This window comes from Narcine bancroftii, chromosome 5 (genome assembly GCF_036971445.1).
Source record: "Narcine bancroftii isolate sNarBan1 chromosome 5, sNarBan1.hap1, whole genome shotgun sequence".
Taxonomy (NCBI): Eukaryota; Metazoa; Chordata; class Chondrichthyes; order Torpediniformes; family Narcinidae; genus Narcine; species Narcine bancroftii.
The window spans coordinates 3,713,856-3,739,861 of record NC_091473.1 but is presented as its reverse complement, the minus strand read 5'-3'; positions in this window follow the sequence as shown (position 1 = coordinate 3,739,861).

Here is a 26,006-nt window from a genome sequence, read left to right as displayed (position 1 = left end):
GGAGGGACTTCAAAATCCCTTGAGGAAGAGCTCAGGTCCAAAACATCGGTAATATATCTTTACCTCCTATGGGCGCTGCGAGACCAGCTGAGTTCCTCCAACATCTCTTGTTTTTAACTACAGGTCTCAGAAGGTCACTGCTGTCTGATGGACCATGTGTTTTTGTTAGATTTTAGGTCATGGTCTTCAAATACCCTTGTCTTCAATTGACCAAAGGCTGTGAATGGTCAATGTTTTGAGCCAGAACTCTTCATCAAGACTCACTTTTCTTCCATGATGCTGACTTGTTCCTGCAAATGATCTTCTGTTCTATTGTGAAGCATGAGGTTTCAGGCCCGATCCCAGGGGCTTGGAGCAAAATTTGCCGCGTTGTATTGAGGGAATGTTGCATTGTCGAGACTGCAGTCTTTTGGACAGGGATATTTAATGCAACAAACTGTCCTTTCAGAAGATTCTTGGTTTTAGAAGAGTGGAAATATTCTCCCAACATGCTCATCAATGTTAACTCCTCATGATCAAAGACAGTGTCATTTTTTCCCTTTGGTCACTGTACAAATTAGCCATGGCACATCTTTCTCTATGGAGCTGATCGCACTTCAAAGGCATTTAATTATCCTTAAAGACCTTCAGGAATCCCTGATGTCATAAAAAATGCTATCTCAATGCAACTAATTTATTTTAATAAAAAATCTTCAGCAAATAAATTTGGATCATTGTATAAGTCAAATTGTAAGGATCAATCTTTAGGGCAACATTTAGGGGGTTGACTACTTTTGTGTTGTTCAGAGCATCTGAAGTTCAGATGGGTGGGCAGGCAGTCAAGACCGTGTGGTAAGTCTGAATCCAGGATAACTGAAACTCAGATGGGTGGGCAGGCCTCCGAGACTGTGTGGTAAGTCTGAATGGAGGACGACCGAAGCTTGGATGGGTGGGCAGGCCACTGAGACCTTGTGGTAAGTCTAAATCCAGGGTGTCCGAAGCTCAGATAGGTGGGGCGGGCGACTGGGGCATTGGGAACTCGGGTCTAGGTGAGATTTCGTGGTTGGGGCGTCAGGAGCTCCAGTGAGCAGGCAGCCTGGGCCTGGGTGAGACTCCCCGTTCAGAACCTCAGGAGCTTGGTTGGGTGGCCAGACAGCCAGCCAGGGCCTAAGTGAGAGTCCGCAGTCAGGGCATTGGAAGATCTGGTGGGCAGACGCTGGGACCTGGGTGAGAGAAAGCGATCGGGGTGTCGGGAGCTCAGATGGGTGGGCAGCCAGAACCAAAAATAAGGGGGTGGACTTTTACACGTCATACGGAAAACATCGGATTTTTTTGGGCCAAAAATAGGGGATTTGACTTTTATATGGTATCGACTAACATGCAGTAAATGGTAGTGTTCATTCTTAGCTGTGTAATTTTAGAACCATTAACAGTACAGTGTTGCGACAACTTCTCAGAAGCTTCAATGCATGTGATTAAAAGCTCCCCAGCGAGTCTACACTTCCGAGCAAGCTCAAGACACATGCTGGGAAAAGCACTGACCTTGCCATTACGTTTAATTTTTTTACACATAAAGTTGCTCTTTTCTTCATTAATTAAGCCTTTAGTTTAAAATAAAATCATCCCATTACTGGGCTTCCTTTTATGTACTGCCTAAAGAAATCTCTTGGCTTCCTTTTATGTACTGCCTAAAGAAATCTCTTGGTGCCTGCCACATTGACCACCACCAGTGGGCTGATATCGCCTCAAACCGTGCATCTTGGCGCCTCACAGTTCGGCGGGCAGCAACCCCCTTTGAAGAAGACCGCAGAGCCCACCTCACTGACAAAAGACAAAGGAGGAAAAACCCAACACCCAACCCCAACCAACCAATTTTCCCTTGCAACCGCTGCAACCGTGTCTGCCTGTCCCGCATCGGACTTGTCAGCCACAAAAGAGCCTACAGCTGATGTGGACATTACCCCTCCATAAATCTTCATCCGCGAAGCCAAACCAAAGATCTACTATCAGTTGACAATGATATTCTTTGCAGGGTAACCTGTTTACATCAAGTGAGCCAATAAAACTCAATAAAACTCAAGAAATAGGGAGACAAATAAAGAGAGAAATGAAACATTTGCAGACGGAAAACCCCAAAGATTTGGACTCACTGCAATAAATATAGGAGATAAATATTTTACAACAGTATTTAAGGCAACTAGCAATAAACCGAGAAGGCAAATGACACATTGAATGTTTAATGATTCATACGATATTCATTGCCCAAGCCCCTTGGTCATTAACACACAAGTTAGGCTTAGCAACTCCAGAAAAGTAAGTTCATGGGGGATTGAAGGAAGGACTGTGATGTGTATAAATGGAGTAGATACAAGGAGATACAAATCCTGAAGTTTCACGAACCAGATAACACCGAATTAGGATGTAGAAGAAGTTTGCTTTTTAAACCTGGCAGTCTGTAACGTTCTCTTTGAAAGAGTGGTCGAAGATGGCTCAGTTCTATCAAGCAAAAGGAATTGAATAACTATTCGACAAGGATAGGTCTGCAATGCTTTGGAGAAAGGGCAAGGTGATGGGGCTATTGGACAGTGGGAGAAGCCACCACGTTGGCACAAATGGTTTCCTTCTGCTTTGAGATTCTAAAGTGATATTAGATGACCTCTTTTGCACAAGATTGTTTGGGTGATCTGAATCTGCCATAATGCTTTTGAGAAAAAGGTCAAGCTGATAAATTAAATGTTCTCGGAATATCTGTGGACTCTGCATGAATGTTTCTGCGCAGAAACACAGTTTTCCCCTTTAACCATCTTGCTTTTCCACATCAACACCCAAACTGACAAAGTTAAGCACTGCTCTAGTGTGGATTGTGGAGAGTCACGCGATCTCACTTCCTGGAATCTGGTGGTAATATGGATTGTGGAGGGTCACGTGACCTCTCTGCCTGGAACCTGATGGGAATGTGAATTGTAGAGGGTCACGTATCCACTCCATCTGGAACCTGGTGGGAATATGGATTATGGAGGTGTAGAGCTCGTTGAAAGAATCAAAGACTTGTTGATCCAAACCAAGGCTTTTATTAGCAAAAGACGGGAGCTCTTCACAGGTGGCCAACCAGTCCGGAATGATCCAACCTGGCTAGGGACACAACCCTTTAAGGCCCAGACAATAGGCGTGGCTTAGCTCTCAGCCAATCGCTGTAAGCACAGTCTAGATACAGTAACTATATACACTATGTACATTGGTGATAGATCTGTACTATCACAGGAGGGTCACATAATTCTCTGTCTGGAACATCGTTGGGAGTTGCATTATCTGCCAATCAAGGTTGGGCTCTGCCCACCCATTAGTGCACACCTGGCCATTGGCTCCCTATAAATCACTTAGTGATTACCTGGGCCAGACTCCCCAGCTTATTGCACTTTAAAAGCCCACTACGTGCAACAGCTCATTCTCTTTACTCCTTGGCCCTGACTACAAATGCTGCTCTATGCAATGTCACAAACTGTGGACATTGCTGGAGGAGTTGTTGTTAAGGCATGCACTACACTGAGAGAGGGACTATGCTATTGTGTGGGAATACTTAACATTGAGCTGTACCTCATTGGAACAGGAAACTGCGAGTACAGCTTGAAGTCCCTATATAATAAGGGTGTGCTAGTTACTGAATATTACTGCACACGTGTGTGTGTGTGTGTGTATGTGTGTGTGTGTGTGTGTGTGTGTGTGTGTGTGTGTGTGTGTGTGTGTGTGTGTGTGAGAGAGAGTGAGCAGCCGTTGGTATTGGAGTTTGTTGTATCTGATGTGACGGCTTACATGTGTTCAATAAATATCATCCTTTGTTTGTTTAGCCCATGTCTGGCCTTGTTTCTCTGTGAACCTACCAAACCTGATTTGATCACACGTAACAATTGTATAAGAGAATCTCTTTCAATCTCTCTCTCTCTCTCTCTCTCACACACACAATCTCTCTCTCTCTCACACACACACAATCGCTCTCTTTCACACACAATCTCTCTCTCATACACACACACAATCTCTCTCTATTTCACACACGCAATCTCTCTCCCACAAACACAATCTCTCTCACACACACAATTTCTCTCTCACACAATCTCTCTCACACATACAATTGTATGGTAGCCTCATCGATGTGTATTGCTTCATTATCTGAGCAGCTGTGAATGAAATTAGATCTTATCTTAAAAGTAAAATTTCTAATTTCGAGCCAAATCATTAATTGAAGCAGGCATCATGCTCCATTCTAGTAGGACAAATGTGGACTGACATCATGTAATGTCAAGAGGGGATGACAAGAAGGGATACTCAAAAGTGGAATCACCTGCCTCATCCGCTATTCTAAAGGTACTATGACAATCGATGTAGATTGAGTCAAAGTTTTTCCATCACTGAAACTCCTTTGGGCCACATCAACCATTCATTTCAACCAAGCCATTTTTAAATTTACTGCACATTTACATCAAGTCCTCCAAGATCCTACCACTCAATCATAAACTGTCCACACCACGTGTTCCCAGATGCAATGAAAAGCTTTGTTTTCGGTGTTATCCAGGCAAGTCAACCCACAGCAATACAGCAAAAAGGGCAGTGTATAATGTTATGGTAAAAAATAGAAAAGGATGAAAATATTCAGTATGTCAGGCTGCATCTACAGGAGCTAGTAGTTAGTGTCAAAAGTCTTCATGAAAGATCTTGACTTGAAACATTAACTGCCTCACTTCACACAGATGTTGCCTCACGTAACAAGCTTTTCCTGCTATTACTTTAGATCTCCAGCAATTGCACTGCTTTTTAAAATTTCACCGTGTCCTATTAAGGTTGGTTATTCTTTGGATTTCATCCAAAGAATGCAAGGTATAGATTGCAGAATATAGAGAAAAATACAGTTAAAGTGGAGAAAATTAATAGTTCATTCTCCTTTCAACTTTGTGCTTTAGATGATAATCTATTCGAAATCAGTTTAGGTTCTAACCCAAATGTAATTAGCTGGACAAGGGTAAAATAATCTACTTTTGCTTGAAATTAAACATCTTCTTGTGTATTTAAACATCTGATTAAATTGACAGTTCACATTACAGAAAACTCCAGTGAAAATCTCATAATTATCTACAAATCTTGTATATCCCTGTTTTTAACTCTATATTTTGATTTATGGCAGATACTTACTATTTTAAAAACGACATGCAGAACCTGACAGTTTTACTCACATTAAATTCAATAATTATTTCACATTTGTGAAATCTTTGTTGAATGCTCAAAATCTCTCCTACAATAGTTATTCATAGGTTGACATGGGCAAGATTGTTCAGCATGACAAAAATCAACTGGACACAGGGAAATTTAGAAAACAGTGCAGATGCAAAGTGGAGATCTCTAAAGTCTCTAAAGTAATAACAGGAAATGCTCGTTACTACAGGCTTTATTCCAGTAAAAGTCTGAACACCAGTTCATGCCTTGGTGGCTCCCCGTGTGACAGGCTCAGGAGAGGCCAGCTCAGGTCTATATTCAGGTCGGCTGATTGACAGCCAGCCAGGTGGAGTCAGCCCCTTAGGTGGTCTTCCTGAAGGTACAGAGATCACCCCCTGCAGTAGTCTGGTGGTCGTAATACCACATTACGTCAGGCAACATCTGTGTGAAGTGAGACAATTAACGCTTCAAGTCAAGATCTTTCATAAGAACTTTTGACACAACCTACTGGCTCCTGTAGATGCAGCCTGACCTACTGAATATTTCCAGCCTTTCCTATTTTTACTCGAAGGCATATAACAATGCAAACTGGTTTAATGTTAAAAGGTATTTAGAGGTTTAGAGAGATACAGGCTGAATGCAAAACAAATGGGACTAAAGTAGATTTACAACTTGGTTGTCATGGAGCAGTTGAAATGAAGGGCCTGTTTCTGTGCTGTAATATATCAACAACTACCCATTACTAACACTGCAATGAGTTACACTGGACAATGAAGATTTTGCTTCTTGAACAATTTTTATGGATTTTGGGCTGCTGATCCCAAAAATCACCTTAAACCTTTCCTATTATGTACTTTTTAAAAAAAAGATATAACCTATTTTGTGATTATATTTTTTTGTCTACTAGTATATTGCCCACAAAGCAAGCTGTTTTGGTCAGTCCAAGCATGCCTGGGCAAGCACTCAGTGCAAATGCTGTTGAGAGCCTGGGCACATTTAGTCAGGATAGTCAGGCTATAAAAGCAGCTCACATGTACAGACACTGTGTACTACATTGATTATCCTGCAGATTGATCGCAAGTTGCTTTTCATGTTCTTCAGGCAATAGCACAGTGAGCATACTTAACAATAGCATTTACTGTCTTCAAGAAGATTCAATACAGCAGAAATGTCTTGTCAATGTCGCAACAGCTGCAACACATTCTGTTATATTTGTGGCGAGTCTATGCTTTATGATAAACTCAATAAAAGTTCATTTAATGTTTTTCCAACTTCCTACATGATGCAGCAAATCTGAAATTATCTTTGTGCTCAGCTTGAAGTTGTCTGTTCTATTCCCTATTTTTTTTCAGGAAGCAAACCTTTGGAAAAAAAGTTGCTATCCAGTGTTATTAATACAAGTTTAGCTTTTTTTTTTAAAGCCTCAGGTACAACAATCGATATCTTTGGTAAAAATCCAAGAAAGTTATATTTATCTTTGTCAATTTATTTAATATTTTAAGAAATATGAGTCCTGACTGTTGCTTCTAAATCCTACATGGACTCCATGCATTTTAGATCAATATTGATACAGTTTGGTGAAATGTTTGCGAACAGCATGAACTATAAATAATTGATCTGCAATTGCTTCACTTGTGCCCTATATTTTCACTCCAAGAGTTACAATTGCTAAGTTGTAATACAGAGGCAAAAGTTTCCTTCTTAAGGGTTCCTGGAAGTGCTATTTACAGACTTTACTCTTTCATTATTCAATCCTTCATGGAACCATGCCCTGAAGATGGTAAGGTAAGCAATTTGCTTCGGTGCGCGTCGTTGGTGCTGAGGGAATATTATGAGATGGTGCATTGTCTGCGAAGCTCAGCTGGACGAGCCACAAGGAAACTGTGCCAATAAAAGCAGGTCAATGGAATAAGGAACGATTGTTTCTTTTATGCAGGAAGGATCCGATTACCACAAGACAAGGTAAAAATAAAGTTGAAATTTAGAATTAAAGGAAAGGAATCTTTAAAAAAAAGCTTTCAAAACATTTTCTTTGCTTTTCAGATCATCCAAACTAAGCAATGTCTTGTTAGCATGCAATGTTTTCCAGGCTAATTTGGTTCTTGGAAAATTTCATTGCCTGCTTGGGCAAAGATTGCCAATATAACAAACACGTATACTATTGATTCACTACAATTTATACATTTCATGAAATTTGTAACTATTTAGTTTAGATGGCAGGGAAAATGAATAAACCGTTGTTTACACCGATTCAACTAACTATTAACTATACAAAATCAAAAGCTTGAGTTGGTGCATCTCTCCGTTGAAGTAACATTACATTAATATCATCGAATGAAATCTGCTGGATACTATTTCTTAATTAGTGTCAACAAAATCAGGAACAATTCAATAACATAAGTAATCATGGCAGAAATTGAGAGTCAGACGAGGTCATGTGCAATAAGAAAAATACCTGTATTTTGTTGTTTACCTTCTAATGAATCATAAATTGTCTGTTTAAATTACATATTTGTATGAATCCATTTTGTTTAAAATGAATTATTGACTTAATTAGCAATCAAGTAATGAAATAATTTTGCATATGTTTTCTGCAGTACAAGAAGAAACCATACTTGTGATAAAGAATGGGTTCAATGCTCTTTTGTCGGCAGGGTGTGAATCTCATTGGCAGGGATTGGTGGTTTACAATAATTAAAGGTGGTAGGTGTAAGCATTGCTGAAATTCAACACTTCTGATTGGCTAGACCCAGATTAGCTGCACAGCAAAATACTAATTGCCGCATCTCCATAATCCATTACAGTCGAAGCCTCAGCGGACTCTGGGCCTTGGAGTGTCATGGACGATAAAGACACAACATTCAGTAATGACAGGACAAAAGCCTGTTGTTTGGTTCCTACCAGAAGCTGCCCTCTTGTCCTCAAATCTATTCTTCTCCAGTCTAGGGGGTTGGCTGAACAACTTTAAATTCAGACCATCAAAAAGATCACCAAACTCATAATGCAAGTAAACCCAGACAAATGTCTTACCAGGGGTAGGCAACCTTTTTCTAAAACTCACATTTTAAGTATTCCCTATGCCATAAGTGGTTTGTGATTAGTAAGGGTATGTGAATGAAAAGGTTTGAAGACCACTGTTTTAATTGTACCTCATGTGCACGGTTTCATAACTCCAAAGGAAATGGGCCAATAATTTTTCTCAAGCAAAATCTTTCAGTAACACTTGGGTCTAGAGCAGTGGTTCTCAACCTTCCCTTCCCACTCACATCCCACCTTAAGCAATCCCTTACTAATCCCAGAGCACTTATGGCATAGGGATTACTTAAGGTGGAATGTGAGTTTTAAAAAAGGGTCACCCACCCTTGTCTTAAAGCCTCAGTAGCTTCAGATTTTATTTTCAAAATTGATTCCCTTGTTCTGAATAACCTTCATCTCCTGTGTAATAAAGTTACAGAAGAGTCATCTGGTTTTGTCCACAGTTCGGTACACTGGTTTCTCACAAGTGTCCATCTAATCTCCTCAAAATCACTGACTGATTTTGTTTCCCTCACACTGACACACACTATTTTCCCTTGACCATTATTCCAGTCGAAGCAAGTTTTACATGGTTCCCTATTTTCAATATACTGATTCCCCATTTAGTAATTATTCTATACCTTCATTCTATTGAACTGCAGCACCACACTCCGGTAGTTGCCATCCATCTCCCTCCACGTATCTACATGGGCCATTGTATCGCTCCATCAACTAGTAACCGAGGCAGTTCCCAGTCCTTGTGCATGAGTGAATTCAACTCTGCAGGGCTCTTGATCTGAACAGTTATTGTTCTGTCACAAACCATCGAAGTAATACACCTTCAGATCAGCCAGCTATCCTCTCAGCTCAAGAACACTGAATGGACAGTCTCATTTCTCATTTCAGCTACCTTTGTCAGCCTTTATTACTAATAATTGACAGAATCAGAATTTATTACCATGAACAAGCCACAGAATTTGTTGGTTTGCAGCAGCATCTCAGGGCAAGGATTTATACAAACCACCTTACAACAATAAATAAAAATAGTGCAGGAAAAGTCAAAGGAAGGCAGTTTATTCATCATTCAGGAATCTGATGGCATTTGTCACCAAGAATAAAGTCATCTTTTTTTGGTGCATTAGAAACCTCTGCAAAGGATGCACCCAAAACCACTGAAACAACTGAGGAACCATGATAGGTGACCACACAGGAAGCTATTCAACCTATTGTCTCTGTGCTAACTCCTTGCCTCGGTAATGCAGGACTATAATTTACGGTCCCTTACACATTCCATACCCATTTATCTCTTGCATCTCATACATTCATCCAGTTGAGTCCTGAAAGATATAATAGCTTCTGTCCAGACAACCTTGTGGAAAAGCACATCAATTATTATTGGCATTAGGACATTTCTCCTGAACTCACTTCTCAGTCTTTCCAGACAGGTTATGTTTCAACCCTATAATCACAACAAATCTGACACAGTGCCCACTTATCAAATAAGTTGGCGTAGCAGTTAGCACAACGCTATTACAGCGCCAGCGATCGGGACTGGGGTTTGAATCCCAGCGCCGTCTCTAAAAAGTTTGTACGTTCTCCCCGTGTCTGCGTGGGTTCTCCATGCGGGCTCTGGTTTTCTCCCACCATCCGAAATGTACTGTAGGTGTAAATTGGGTTGCACGGACTCGTGGGCCAAAAGGGCCTGTTATCGTGCTGTACGTCTAAATTTTAAAAAAATTAAAATGATCCACTTCCATTATTAATCCATATTTCTATTAAAAACAGAACTGAGATGATGAAATCATCCATGAAATGAAATCCTGGCATGATGGATGATGTCGTAGCAGTGAGCCCAGCTCTATTACAATACTAACGACCCGGGTTTGAATCCGGTGCTGTCTGTTCATAGTTTGCACGTGTCCCCTTGTGTCTGCAAGGGTTTCCTCTGGGTGCTTTGGTTTCCTCTCACATTCCAAAGGCTAATTGGTCACTTGGATGTATTCAGATGGCGTGGGCTCATGGGCCAAAAGTGCCTGTATCTCCACATTAAGTTAAAAGCAACACTGAAATAGTGAGATTCTTGAGGCTAAAAGTGGACATCAATGCAATGAAATCCTTGCCTGATTGTGTCCTCATCAATAGTTAAACCTAGCTGGGTTTTCATGCAAAACCTCTATTGGAAAAACACTACCATGCATCTAACTGCAAAACAAATGCTCTTCATTAGAGGCCTAATTCAGGAGCCAAAATAAATACAGGGAAGGTCATTTAAGACAGAAATGAGGAGAATTGTTTTTTATCCAGAGAGTTGTGTATCTGTGGAATGCATTGCCACAGAGGGTAGTGGGGGTGGATTCGCTGCATAGTTTTAAGAGAGAGTTGGATAAGGCTCTTGTGGGCAGGGGAGTTAAGGGTTATGGGGGTAAGGCTGGGATTGGTATTGAAAGAGAAAGATCAGGCATGATCAATAAATGGCAATGCTGGCTCGACAGGCCAATTGGCCTACTCCAGCACCTATTGTCTATTGTCTATTGAATCAAATGCAAGGAAAAGAACTGTAATTCTTCAGACTCATTTACGTTGTCTGCCTCAGGGGTCAGTAGGTAGTGAGTTATTAAGTACATTCAAGGTCTGGGAAAGGCTTTGGACCATGCAGGAGAAGCACAAGGATCAATCAAGATGGTTGGGTGGAGGCCAAATATTTAGATTGGCCATGATCTTGTTGAATGATCAAGGGTCAAATGTTCTCCTCCCACTCCAATTTTGTTATGCACTAATCTCATTGATAAGAGGCACAAAATACTACACGTGCCAGAATCTAGAGCAAGCTCTCAGTTCCTAGAATTCAGCATGAGCACCTGGCCAGTTTTGTGGCACTCGTGAGAAGGATAAAATAAGAGACTGCCAGGTTAACAAAGTCCTAACAAGTGGCTACTGGACACTATTTTCCCGGTGAGCACTAGAAATTGTTATCACGAAGTAAGATCTACTAATGTATCACTGATGCCCACGGAAATGATTTTATGCTGAAAGGTGATTGCAGAGTGTATCCAAGCTAATGATGCAAAACTAAATGGGAAAATGAATGAAGAAAAGAATGCAGTCAGTCTAAAAAGAGATTTAGATATGCTAAATTAGTGGGTTAAGAGGTAATGGATTGTTGTGTTAGGAAGAGTATCAGTTTCGGTGGGTTCACAGGGAGACGAGTCTGGACACAAGTGTAACAATCACACGTAATGTTAATTAACACACAGGAGACAAACAGGTGAGAACGTCAGACGTTACCTGATTACTATATTACTCAAACAACAATATAGGTATTCACATCAGACCTAGGTTGGACTCCGATACCAGTGGCTGCCTATATTCTACATCCTCACACACGTGTATACTCTCTACAGACAGGGACTTTCACACACATATCTGGTTCCTTGTACCAATGGAGGGGTGGCTCTCTGCAAGCACTGAACTATCTCAGTACTAAGGCTCAGATCCAGTGTAGTCCACACCTTACCCACAGCATTTCCAGCAATGTCCACAGAAGTGACCTGGCATGGAGCGAAATTCTGACTTGGAACACAAGGCAGAGACAGAGAAATGTTCCATGTGTTAATGTTTTATACCAGTTCTGATCTGGGCACCTAGCTAGTAATGACCCTAGGTAATTTAAACGAGCCAACGGCAAGGTGTGCACTCATGGGCAGCTGGAGTCCAACCTTGATTAACGGGCGATGTGACTTCAGACAGGGAGGACACATGACCACCCTCAATCCACAATATTCCAGACTGGCAGGGAGGCCACATATAACATGGATGGGAAAGTATGGGGAGGAAGTAAAGAAAAAGAGAATATTTTTAAGGCAGGGCCTGTGTCTCAGAGGTTAAAAAAAAACTCAGATAATTTGCTGAAGACAGGAATCTATGAAATGCAGGATAAACCCTTGTTGATTCAACAAGGAAGGCAAATGATTGGCTTGCTTTTATTACATGGACATTTCAGTTCTAGACTAGCAAACTCCTGCTGAGATCGTGCATTCATTTGAATGGGCAGGAATCATAGCTGCCTGGTCAGCAGATCCGTAATCTTCACATCCTTCTTCCTCAATTGACCAAAAGCGGTGCTGGGACATCCCAGGAAAACTGGGGAGTGGGGTTGAGTGAGAGGGTGGATCAGCTCATGATTAGAATGGCGGAGCAGACTCGATAGGCCAATGGTCCTACCTCTTCTCCTATACCTTGTGACCTTGCAAACTGTGGTAATCTCTGGCACTAGGCCATTCAAGAGAGAGAAGCAGTCTGGGAATATTCTTGTGTTTAGAGCAGGGGTGGCCAACTTTTAATTTTTAATTTAGACATACAGCATGGTAACAGACCATTCTGGCTCACGAGTCCATACTGGGGGCGTAGGTTAATTGGGCAGCATGGAATTGTGGGCCGAAATGGCCTGTTACTGCACTGTATGTCTAAACTAAAAATTAAAAATTAAAAAGGTTGGCCACTCCTGGTTTAGAATTTCTTGTGTGATCACCCAGAGGCCATGCTGAGGGAGGGTACCACAATCCCCCTCACCCCGTTAACCAGCTCTTTCCCTGCTTGTGGTGGATTGTGCAGAACTTGAACACGACTTTGCTGCCTCTTCAGTGATCACAGATCTGGAACGGATCTTCTAGGGGGCTTGTATCAGAAAGGGACAGACGTACAGATAACATATGGATGTGAACACAATCACAGCCGGTTCAGGTCTGAAGAGGTTTTACCTGAACTGCAAGTCAGCTCTGCCATAATGAATACCATTTCAATTCTGTGCCCCACTCCCGCGCTGATTTATACTTTCAAACCAAGTCCACCCATACATTGGAGGATCAATGCCTAATATTCTGTCTGGGCACTCTCCATCTGGATGGCATTAACATCAACTTTTCCGGTTTTAGAAAGACCACTCCTCATTCTGCCTTTCGTCCTCATTCTGCCTTTCGTCCCCATCCCTCTTCTTTCCTCCAGCTCTCCACCACATTCCCTCTCCATTCACAGAGCCATCTCCCCTCCCCCCTGTTTGCTGGTGTGTCCTCCCTCCCTTATCCACCTATTACCTCCTGCCTGTGGGACTGTGCTCCTCCTCCTGCCCCTCCCCCACCATTTTGTTCGGGTGCCTGTCGACATTTTGCTCACACCTTGATGAAGGGTTCAAGCCTGGAACGCTGGTTATGTATCTTTATCTTTTCTACATAAGGGACATTGTTTGACCTGCTGAGTTTCTCCAGCACTGTGTTTTCACATTTATTTTATGTGTGGGATTGGGCTCTTGGGAACACATACTCAGTCCACATCTCCACATACATGTTGGTTGACAGTCACCCTCGAGCTTGTGCTCTCACATGCTTACACCAACATGTTTGAGCTCACTCATGCTCATGAGGGCTCACAAGGACACTTGCCCTCACCAACCACATGTGCTCTCTCACCACACATATGAATTAGTCGCTCATTCAGTGGGGTGGCGCTAGTTCCTATCCAGCGCAAGTGCTAATTACATGCTGCACAATTTCCCTCATTATATAACTGAAACGGTCGCATTTGTCAAAAAATTTGGTTCAGATCGATCATCTTCAACTTAATAATCACAGTAATTCTTAGCATTTGGGAACATGCATAATGCAAATGAAGTCATTTTGCCACACTTCACTCTGTCAAGCATGGTATTGCCACTGGCAATTTGTTATATACAGATGAAAGCCTCTCATTAAGGTTTCTAATGTGCCATTATCAACCTAATGAAACACTATTGACCTTGCCACCGCTGTGACTGCACTTCTATCCATGTAAAGGAACAAAATGAATCATAGGATTGTGCCATTCACTTCCAACTTCAGTTTTGTTACTTCTTCCTGCTGTATCATGTCCCCTGGATTGATTCATAAAGTTTGTCTTGACATATTACACATGCTAGAGAGAAGAGATCTTGTGAGTTGTCTAACTGATTATCTCAAACATTGCAGCTGTGTATTGAGCACAATTTAATGAGTATTGAGCAGTGGTTCCACTCACATCCCACTTTAAGTAATCCCTTAGTAATCACAGAGCAACTATGGCATAGGGGATACTTAAAGTGGGATGGGAGTGGAAAGAAGAAAGTTGAGAACCGCCCATACAGAGTTACAATGAAAAGAACATCAATAGCTCTTAAAGTGGGATGTGAGTGGAAAGAAGAAGGTTGAGAACCGCCCATACAGAGTTACATGGCATAGAATGACACCATTCAACCTATGGTGTCCCTGCTGGATACCTGGCCAACTTTAGCTTCCTGTGGACACTATTTGAAGGTTCTGTCTCCACCAAACATAAAGATGGTGGGTGAAGTAATTTATTCTAAACATTGGATGAAAAGATCCATCCTACTACCTTCCTCATATAGTACCATAGAATATTACAGCACAGAAAACAGGCCCTTCAGCCCATCATGCCTATGCTGAACTATTATTCTGCCTACACCCAATCCATATTCTTTCCATTCATGTACCAGTTTAAATTTTTCTTCATTATTAAAATTGACCCCTCATTCACTACTTCAGCTTGTTCCACACTCCCACCCCAATTTGTGTGAAGAAATGCCCCCTAATTTTACCCCTAAACTTTTCCGCTTTCACCCTTAACCCATGTCCTCTGGTTTGTATTTTACCTACCCTCAGTAGAAAAAGTCTAACTACATTTATTCCGTCTATCCCCCTGATTTTTGTACACCTCGATCAAATATCCCCTAATTCTTCTACGCTCCAGGGAATAAAGTCCTAACCTGCTTAACCTTTCCCTGTAATTCAGTTCCTCAAGTTCCAGCATCATCCTAGTAAATCTTTTTGGCATTCTTTCTATTTCATTGATATCTTTCCTGTAATTAGGTGACCTAAACTGTACACAATACTCCAAATTTGGCCTTACAAATGTCTACACTTCTCAGGGCCCTACTGTTTACTGTGTATTTCCTTTCTTGGTTTGTCCTTCCAAAATGCATCACCTCACTAACGTCTGAATTAAATTCCATCTGTAATTTTCTATCCCATTTTTACAGCTGGTCTAGATCCATCTGCATGTTTTGAAAGCCTTCCTCGCTGACCACAACATCTTCAATCTTTGTGTCATCTGCAAACTTGCTGATTCAATTTATCACATTATCATCCAAATCAGGGGTGGGCAACCTTTTTGTAAAGCTCACATTCCACTTTAAGTAATCCCTATCCCATAAGCGCTCTGTGATTCTAAGGGATTGCTTCAGGTGGGATGTGAATGGGAAGGGAAGGTTGAGAACCACTGCTCTGGACCCAATTGTTACTGAAATATTTTGCTTGAGAAAAATTGTCATTGGCCCATTTCCTTTGGAGTTATGAAACCATGCACATAACGAGTTAATTAGGCATGATTAAAACAATGGTTTTCAAACTTTTTTTCCCACTCAGATCCCATCTTAAGCAATCCCTTACTAATCACAGAGCACCGATGATATAGGGAATACTTAGGGTGGAATGTGAGCTTTTCAAAAAAGCTTGCCCACCCTTGATCTTGATCATTGATATAGATGACAAACAACAATGGTCCCAGCACCGATCCCTGGGGCACATCACTAGTCACAGGCCTCCCGTCTGAGAATTATTCATCCACTACTTCACTCTGGCTTCTCCTGTCCAGCCAATGTTGAATCTAGTTTACTACCTCACTATGAATACTGTGCGTCTGAACCATCCTGACTAACCTCCTATGCGGGACCATGTCAGAGGCCTTACTAAAGTCCACGTAGTCAACAACCACAGTCTTTCCCACATCAACTTTCCTAGTAACCTCCTCGAAAAACTCTACAATTCATTAAACACAACTTACCATGCAGAAAACCATGTTGACTATCCCTAATCAGTCCCCAGCTGTCCAAATACTTGTAAATCCAATCTCTTAGAACACCATCTTATAATTTGCCTGCTCCTGATGTTGGGCTCACCAGTCTATAATTTCCTGGGTTATTTCTGGAACCTTTTTAAAACAATGGAACAATATGAGATATGACAATAATCTAGCACGTCACTTGTGGCTTAGGACATTTTAAATACATCTGCCTGGGGCCCTGCGACTTCTGCAGTAGTCTCCCTAAAGATCTGCGGGATTACCTTGTCAGGCACTAGGGGTTTATCTGTCTTTATTTGCTTTAAGACAGCAAGTACCTCCTCCTCTTTAATCTGTATAGATTCCATGACCTCTCTGCTTGTTTGCCTCAGTTTCTTCGACTTTGTGTCAGTTTCCTAAGTAAATACAGATACAAAAAAAACCATCTAAGATTTCCCTAATATCTTGCGGCACCAGACAAAGCTGGCCATTCTGATCTTCAGGACGACAAATTTTGTCCCTTACTATCCTTTTGCGCTTAATATATGCACAAAAGCCCTTCGAACCTTCCTTAACCTTGTCTGCCGAAGCGACCTCATGCTTTCTTTTTGCCCTCCTGATTTCCCTTGTTTTCTTTCTTTCCTCAACGACCTCATTTGCTTCATGCTCCCCATGCCTGCTATACACCTCTCTCTTCTTAACCAGATCTCCAATATCCCTCTAAAACCAAGTTCATTAAGCCTGTTAATTTTACCTTTAATCCTTACAGGAACATACAAACTCGCTCCTCTCAAGTTTTCACCTTTGAAGGCCTTCCACTCCCAGCAGATCCTTGCCAGAAATCAGTGTAGTACAATCCACGCTTTGAATATCCTTTTTCATTTCCTCAATATTGGTCTTTCTCCAATTTACAATCTCACGTAGAGGACCAGGCCAATTGTTATCCATAATTAACTCAAAACTAATGGCATTATGATCATTGGACCCTTAAACATTCTTCTGTCACCTGTCCTGTTTTGTTCCCTAATAAGAGGTCCAGTATTGCACTCTCTCTCATTGGTGCACTGATATATCGATTCAGAAAACTTTTCTGATCACATTCGACAAACTCTAAGCCATCCAGCCATTTTACAGTATGGCAGTCCCAGTCAATATGTGGAAAGTTAAAATCTCCGACTATCACAACCTTATGTTTCCTGCAGCCATCTGCTATTTCTATGCAGATTTGCTCTTCCAATTCTTGTTAACCATTGGATGGTGTATAATGCAACCCCAAGAGTGTGGCCATACCTTTCCAATTCCTCAGCTCCACCCATATAGCCTCAGTAGATTGAGCCCTCTGGTCTGTTCTGCCTGAGCACAGCTGTGACGAGCAATGCTCCCCCATTCATCCCTCCCGTTCTATTGTGTTTGAAACAATGGAAGCCCAGAATATTGAGCTGACGGTCCTGCCCCTCTTGCAACTGAGTTACAATGTCATAATTCCATGTACCAATATATGATATCGGCTCTTCTGAATTTCCTTCAATACTCCTTGCATTTAAATAGATGCCGCTGAAAACATTATTTCCACCACGAACAACCCTTCTATTTCTGTCTTCACATTGCCTCCACTTTCTTTCCAATCCAGAGCTCTCCACAACTCCATGTTCATCTCCTCCCTAACCACCCACTTCCCTCAAAACCAATCTCATCAGTTTACCCTCAGTCTGAGGCCACAGGATGTTTTAGATAAGCTGAGTCATAAGGGTCGATGTCACAGATTGTGAGATTAACCACTTCAGTTGAAATCATAGAAAGGCCTAGTATGATTTAAATGGGGATACATTGGAAGATGTGGATGTTCAAAATACTTTATGCATCTTTGCACTTCGATGACTGAAAGCCATAGGTGCAGAAAACAGTTACGAAGGCCAGTCATATGTTGGTCTTAATTGCAAGATGTTTTGAATACAGTAGCAAGGACCTCTCACTTGGATCATTCAGTGACTTTGGAAATCATTGCTGGAGTGTGCATTTTGGTCTCCTTACCTTAGAAAGGAGAGGAACCATGGAACACTACAGCACATAAACAGTCCCTTTGGCCCATCAAGCCTGTGTCAAACTATTATTATACCCAGTCCCAATGAACTGCACCCAGACCAAGTCCTCAATACCCCTTCCTATCCAAATATTTCTTGAATGTCAAAATTGAGCCTGCATTCACCACTTCAGCTGGCAGCTCATTCAGCATGCTCACTAATCATCAATGTTCACTTTAATATTAAACCAGTGGTTCTCAACCTTTTTCTTTCCACTCATATACCATTTTAAGTATTCCCTATGACATTGGTGCTCTGTGATTAGTAAGGGATTGCTTAAGGTGGGATGTGGGTGGAAAGAAAAGGGGTTGAACACTATTTTAATTGTACTTAATTGACTTGTTATGTGCACGGTTCCATAACTCCAAAGGAAATGGGCCAATGACAATTTTTCACAAGCAAAATATTTCAGTAACCATTGGGTCTAGAGCAGTGGTTCTCACCTTCCCTTCCCACTCACATCCACCTTAAGCAATCCCTTACTAATCACAAAACACCAATGGCATAGAGATACTAAAAGTGGGATGTGAGTGGAAAGAAAAAGGTTGAGAACCACTGCTTTGAACCTTTCATCTTTTCTTCTTTTTTTTTAAATTTTTTATTTTTCACACCATAAACCACATTGACCAAGATACATTTTCCTTTTCAAATATATACAGTGTCATTTTCTCCCCCCCCCCACTCCTCCCCTCCCACCCTCCCTACCCCCCCCCCATTCATTTAAAGTAAAAAATCTAAGATACATTAAACCAGTCAAACAATGTTGTCATTCAATAAAAATAAACAAGAAATTCCACTGAGTCAATTCGTTTCATTTCCTTCTCCTTTCGTTAATTTAGGTGGTAGATGTCCCCGGTAGGTTTTCTCTATTGTGTTTCATGTATGGCTCCCATATTTGTTCAAATATTTCAATATTATTTCTTAAATTATATGTTATTTTTTCTAATGGAATACATTTATTCATTTCTATATACCACTGTTGTATTCTCAAATTATCTTCTAATTTCCAGGTTGACATAATACAATTTTTTGCTACGGCTAGAGCTATCTTAACAAATCTTTTTTGTGCACCATCCAAATCAAGTCCAAATTCTTTGTTTTTTACATTACTTAGGAGGAAGATCTCTGGGTTTTTTGGTATATTGTTTTCTGTAATTTTATTTAATATCTGGTTTAGATCTTCCCAAAATTTTTCTACTTTCTCACATGTCCAGATTGCATGAATTGTTGTTCCCATTTCTTTTTTACAATGAAAACATTTGTCAGATACTGTTGGGTCCTGGAAAAAAAGCCTACTTGCATTTACCTTAACTAGACCCCTCCTAATTCTGTGCACCTCCATCAAATCTCCCCTCATTCTACTATGCTCCAGTAAATAAAGTCCTAACATGTTTAACCTTTCCCTATAACTCAGCTCCTCAAGACCTGACAACATCCCAGTAAATCTCTGCATTCTTTCAATCCTATAGATATCTTTCCTAGTTACGTGACCAAATATTCCAATGCACACAATACTTCAAATATGGCCCCACCAATATGATTGCCTTTGAGGAAGTGCGGTGAAGGGAAATTTCTTGGATGGCAGGACTATTATGCAAAGAGAGACTGAGATGACCAAGCATGAATTCACTTTGGCTCAGAGGAATGAGGGGAGATTCTCATTGAAATGTACACAAGGCTGACAGGGCTTGACAGACTGGAATCAAGGAGTATGTTTCCCTTGGGATGTTGCTCATTTAAGGTCCAAATGAGAAAAAAAAAATCTTCAGAGAGGGCAGTGAATCTGTGGAATTCTCTGCCATGGAAGGTGGTGGATATGAATATATTCAGGAGGTAGATACGTAGATTTTTAGGCACAAAAAGCCACAAAGATTCTGAGGAGTGAGTAGTAATCCAATGTTGAGATAGGGGATGAGCCATTTTAATACTGCATGGTAATTTTGATGCAATCAAAAAGAAGGCTCGCCAGTGGCTATACTTTGCGAGGAGTTTGAGGAGATCTGATATGGGACCAAAGACCCTTACAAATTTCTTCAGGTGTACCACGGAGAGTATTCTCACTGTATGCATCACTGTCTGGTATGGAGGTGCCAATGAACAGGACAATTTTTAAAAAAACTACAGCGAGTTGTAAACTCGGCCAGCATCTTCACGGGCCGCAGTCTTCACTCCATCGAGGTCATCTACAAGAGACAGTGTCTCAAGAAAGCAGCCTCTATCCTTAAGGACCTTCATCACCCAGGTCATACCATCTTCACCATCAGGAGAAGGAGCCTGAAGACAAACACCCAGTGGCTCAAGGACAGCTCCCCCCCCCACACCCCTGATTTTTGAATGGGCAATGAACCACAGACACCTCCTCACTTTCTCTTATTTTTGGACTAATTTTTTAAAGTTTAATTTTATAGCAGAATTTGCATTGTAAAGCTGGGGAAAAACAATACAGTTTGTGTCATGTTCATGAAAATTCTGATTAAAGGGCTGCATGACCTTCTCCTGCTCCTGGCCAAAATAAATGAGTCTTTGTGTTCCTGTTAGACGTGTAGGGTGAAACTCTGAAATCCTTTTATCTTTGATTCTGATGGGTTCCTGCTGATGACAGCAACCTATTCCGATTTTGCAGAGAGCAGAATTGAGAATGTCAGAGGAATGGGAGTTTCTCATGCAAATTGGCTTTGCACATCATACTATGCATGGAAACAGATTCATGCTGAAGACCATTGATCACCATTGCAATTCCCTTCATTGGGCTCTCAGTCATTCTATCCTCCCTTTTTTCCACCTTAAAACATCAAATTGAGTGAGATTTTGCTTCTCTTTTGCAAGCCTGGCACTTCTGGGTACAGCTTCTTTCCAACTGCTATCAGAATCTTGAACCACCCCAATCTCACCATAATACCAAGACCACTAATGATCAGTCTGCACGATTCACTCAGCCCATTGTTTGATCACGATGACCAAGTGTGAATATTTTTTTTTCATCTTCCTTTTTTTTTCTTGTATGTTTTTTTCCAAAATTTTGAAAAACTTAGACATAGAGCACAGTTACAGGCCAATTTGACCCTACAAGTCTGTGCTGCCCAATTTACACCCCATTAACCTTCAACCCCAGTATATTTTTTGAATGGTTGGAGGATACCGGAGTCTCCAGGAAAAACCCACGCAGACATGGGGAGAGCATACAAACTCCTTACAGACAGCACGGGATCCGAACCCTGGTGCAGATCGCTGGCACTGTAACATTGTTGTGTTAATCAACTGTGCTGCCCCTGGTGCGGTTCTATCAGGTGAGATGGAGACTACACTATCTTCCAACCTGCAGGTGAACCTCTCCTCTGTGCAGTCTCTGGTCTTATTATTGACTGTGCAGTTGTCCTCATCTTTCAGACCCCTTTATCAGGTGGCCAACCAGCAAGTCAGGGATGCATGATATTCACTCAGTTGAGTCATAAGATGATGTCGGGTCTTATTGATACGTTGGACATTGGGCTCAGTGATAAAATTAGGTGTATGGAGCAGTTCCGTCACCAAACGCAAAGGCGTCAGTAAACACAAATAGGTAGGAATGGATCTAAGTAAATACACTGTGGTGTGAACAGAACACTGTGGAAATAGGTTGAGTAATTAACCCTGTTGAATGGAGCAAGACATTTGAGTCGGACTAGAATGGCTTTCGGCCGAAAAACATCTCACTAGTGAACATTACAGCACAGTACAGCCAACTTATATATTCCAACCAGAAAGAAACGAAACCCTTCCTATCTCATAATCATCTATTTTTCTTTCACCCATGTGCCTGTCTAAGAGTCTCTTAAATGCCCCTAATATTCCAGCCTCTAACACCATTCTCAGCAAGGCATTCCTTACTCCTGATGTCTCCCCTAAACTTTAGATGTCCTCTGATGTTTCTGACTCTTGCCCTGAGAACAAGGTCTTGACTGTCTACCTTGACTATCCCTCTCATAATCTTGTAGACCTCTATTAAGTCAACTTTCAGCATTCTTCGCTCCAAAGAGAAAAGTCCCAGCTCTGCTAACCTTGTCTCATCTCTTCCAATCGAGGCAACATCCTGATAAATCTCCTTTGCACCCGGTCCACAGCTTCCATGTCCTTCCTGTAACAAGGTAACTAGAACTGAACACAATATTCTAAGTGTGGTCTCAACAGAGATTTATAGAGTTGCCACATTACCTCACGAACCCTGAACTCAATCCCCGATTAATGAAGCCCAGCATATCATAGGCCTTCTTAACTATGCGGCAACCTTAAGAGATTTCTGGATTTGGATCCCAAAGTCCCCCTGTTCTTCCACACTATTAAGTATCTTACCATTAACCATGTACTTTGCCTTCTGGTTTGACCTTCCAAAATGCATCATCTCACTCTTATCTGCATTGAACTCCATCCACCATTTTTCCACCCAGCTCTACATCCCATCGATATCCTGTTGTAACCTACACCAGCCTTCAACACTATCAACAACTCCTCCAACCTTCATATCATCTGCAAATGTACTGAATCACCCCTCTACATCTTTGTCCAGAACTTAAACAAATTTTCAAGGTGTTGTGTCAAGAGGACCTCAAAGGATTTGTACAGGGAACGTGATGGGCACTAATCCTCTGAGGATCTCAGGATGATCATTAATAGTGGATGCAGATGTCCATCACAAGTTTGTCGGGAGATGGACAATATTTGGGAGGATAATGAAAATGTTAAGACCAACAATTATCAAGCGAATGCTGGAACCAATTTGAAAAACAAGGTGTTCATAGAAGAGATGAGGCATTGAGGGAGGGGGAAAATGAAGGATCAAACCACAAGGAGATGCACATAACACACCAGATGGAAAGTGTTTGTGGGAACAAAAAAGAGAACCAATGGGCAAGGTATGATAGAGTATGAGAATTTCTTGTGATTATACACAAATACAATGTGCAGATGCACTGAAATGCTTACTTGTTGCAGCCACATACCAACATCAATAATATAAATTAAATTACTACAACATGCCATGAGAAATAGAAAAGGTCATTTCTTCACAGATGGCGTCAATACCAAAAGAAGTGCTGTTTCGATAGTGCGAGCAAGTTGAGCTGAGGGCAGATCAGTGAGATAGATGAAAAAATATTGATTCATCTCATACTGTAAAACATCTTGGACAGTTCCCTTCGCAACTTTGAGAGGGAAAAAAAAATCAATTTCACGGTGCCATTCGCCAAATCAGAGAATAATCTGATGACAAGAAATGCCAGTACCTCTCCTCCTTTCATCATGGGGTGAAAACACAAAGCTGGAGAGACTCCGCAGGTCAAACAGGGCCCTTTATATATAGCAAAGATAAAGATACAGAACCGACGTCTCATCAAGGTTTGGAAAGAGCTTAAGCTCGAAACGTTGGTTCTGTATTTTTACATTTGCTACATGAAGGACGCTGTTTGACCTGCTGAGTTTCTCCAGCATTTTGTGTTTTTAATTCAATTGCAGTGTCTATAGATTTTCGTGTCTTATCTCTTTTCCTTCATCATGGAAAAAAAACTCTGTCTGGATTTTGACTAAACAAATTGCTTCGAAGGCTTTGCTGCATCAGGAACATAATGGAATATACTTGTAATGACAATGACCCACATTAATTGATGAACAACTTTGAGACTTAGCTTGTGTCTTTATTACACACTGAAATATTTAATGAAGGGACACTGACTTCACTTACTCACGGAATGATGAGGAGGTTGGATTTTAACCTGGAATTTATTGCCCCTTTCTGATTGCCTCACTGATAGGGCTCATCTGGTACACCGGATAATGACCCAAGATTTCCTTTTTTGCAGGGCATCTATAGCCCTTTTTGTGGAGCGGCGCTGCACTGAAGCCGGCTCAATAAGGGGAAAAAAAAGCGGACTTACCTTTTAAGGAGAAGGCCTATAAGGCTGATCCAGTGTTGATTTTATGGAGAGCAGCATAGGGAGCTGTCCTCCAGAGCTGAGGGAGGTGGGGCGAGTGGTGCAGCAGCACTGCCCATCGCCGAGAGGTCAAACATATGCACCAAGCAATGTCATTACTGAGATTCCAATAATTTAGTGGTTAGAGCACTGGTCTTGTCGACCAGGGGTTGCGAGTTTGTTGCTTACTGGGGCTTCATTTCTGTGAGGGGCACTGGACAAAAGTTGGGATTCTCTGTCTTCCTTACAGTAGACAAAGTTAAAGAATTTCATGTATGTTACATTCCAAATGTAGTATTACATGACAATAATGGAACCTTTACCTTTTTACCCATAATCCCCCACGCAGCTGGAACCACTCTAGGATTATGGGTAACAAAGACAACCATTGATCCCGCATTAAAACAAAAATAAGTTCACCCCGCGGGGCTCCTCCTCACCCTCGTCTGCCTCTTTCCGGTCTGGCTCAGTGAAGGAGCGAGGGGCGGAGGGGGAAACGGGAAGAGGACATTTCTGAGTGGCAGGATGGAGCCTTAACCCCAGCACCAATCACTGGGGGTGGCCCCTGGGTCGCGGGCTGACGGTGTCATCGCGACATCATCAGCCCACCCCTTGCCAGCCACATTCAGCAGCATTGCCTTGATGAAGCGAGGTGGAGCGAGTCACTCCACCTCTGAGACTACCCTCAGGATGGATCAGAGTTGACCTGCTGGATCCACACGTGGACGTTTTATGGAGGTAGGTTTAGCGATGTAAGGGCGGAGAATACCCACCTTTACATTCGCTTATTTCTTCACTATAAAAAAAGGTTAATATCAATTCATTGCCCAATCGCTGAGACTGGCTTTTAATTCCTGATTTATTTATTAAATTTCAAGTCCTCAGCTTTATTGTGGGATTCAAGCTTGTGTTTCTGGATTTAGTGTTCAGAAACCCTGCTGAGAATTCAGAAACCTAACGATGATGCTACCCTAGCCATTAATCTTGTTAAATGATAGTTCTCTAGGCAGAATGGTAAAAACACACTGAAATACAGGAAGAGCTCAGCTGGTCTTTCACATCCGTAAAAAGCAAAGATATATTGCCAACATTTCAGGCCTGAGCCCTTCTTCAAGGAATAAGCAGATTGAGCCAGAAGCAGGAAATCTCTGAATTCAGACAGTGCCGGCTGGGGGAGGAATCGAGACCAACAGAAGATGGTAATTGGATATGATTAGAGACAAGGTGAGAATTTATCATGTCTGGGAAGGTAGATCAGAGCTGGGGGAAGGCAGCGAGGAAGAAGTGAGGGGGGTGGGGTTTAACAAAATCCAGAGAATTCGATATTAATGCCATCCAGTTGGAGGGTGCCCAGGCAGAAGATGAAGCATTGTTCCTCCAACTTGCAAGTGAGTCTGGCACTGCATGAGTTCATGGACAGACATGTCAGCAAGGGATTTAGATAGGGAATTGCAATGGGTGGCCGCTGGGAGATTCATCAACAGTTGAATGCACGGATCAGGCGGAGGATGAAGTGTAGCAGATCCTGGCGAGTGAGATACGGAGCAGTGGCAGCGAGAGAGCGAGGATCCGCTGGTACCTGCGCATCGAGCTGAGAGTAGTCCGTAGAGTGGGCACATTAGGCAACCCCTCTCCAATTTGGATTCATTGAAGGTCCTGCTTGCAGAGCTTTGGATCAGCTGCTACGTACAGCCCTATTCAACCAGAGGCAGATATTTACTCTGGAGAATGTTTAGAGTCATTAAGGCACAAATGGTTCAGACTTTTGTCCCAGTGTGTGGGTGGAATATTTTTCAGGTGTGTTGTGTCATTTCAACATGAATGCATTTTGGGTTTTTGACTGGCTGCAGTTAACACAACTACACTCTAGTTTTTACTTAAACAGTCTTAAGGTGCCTGGAGCGAATGATTATCAGTACAAGAT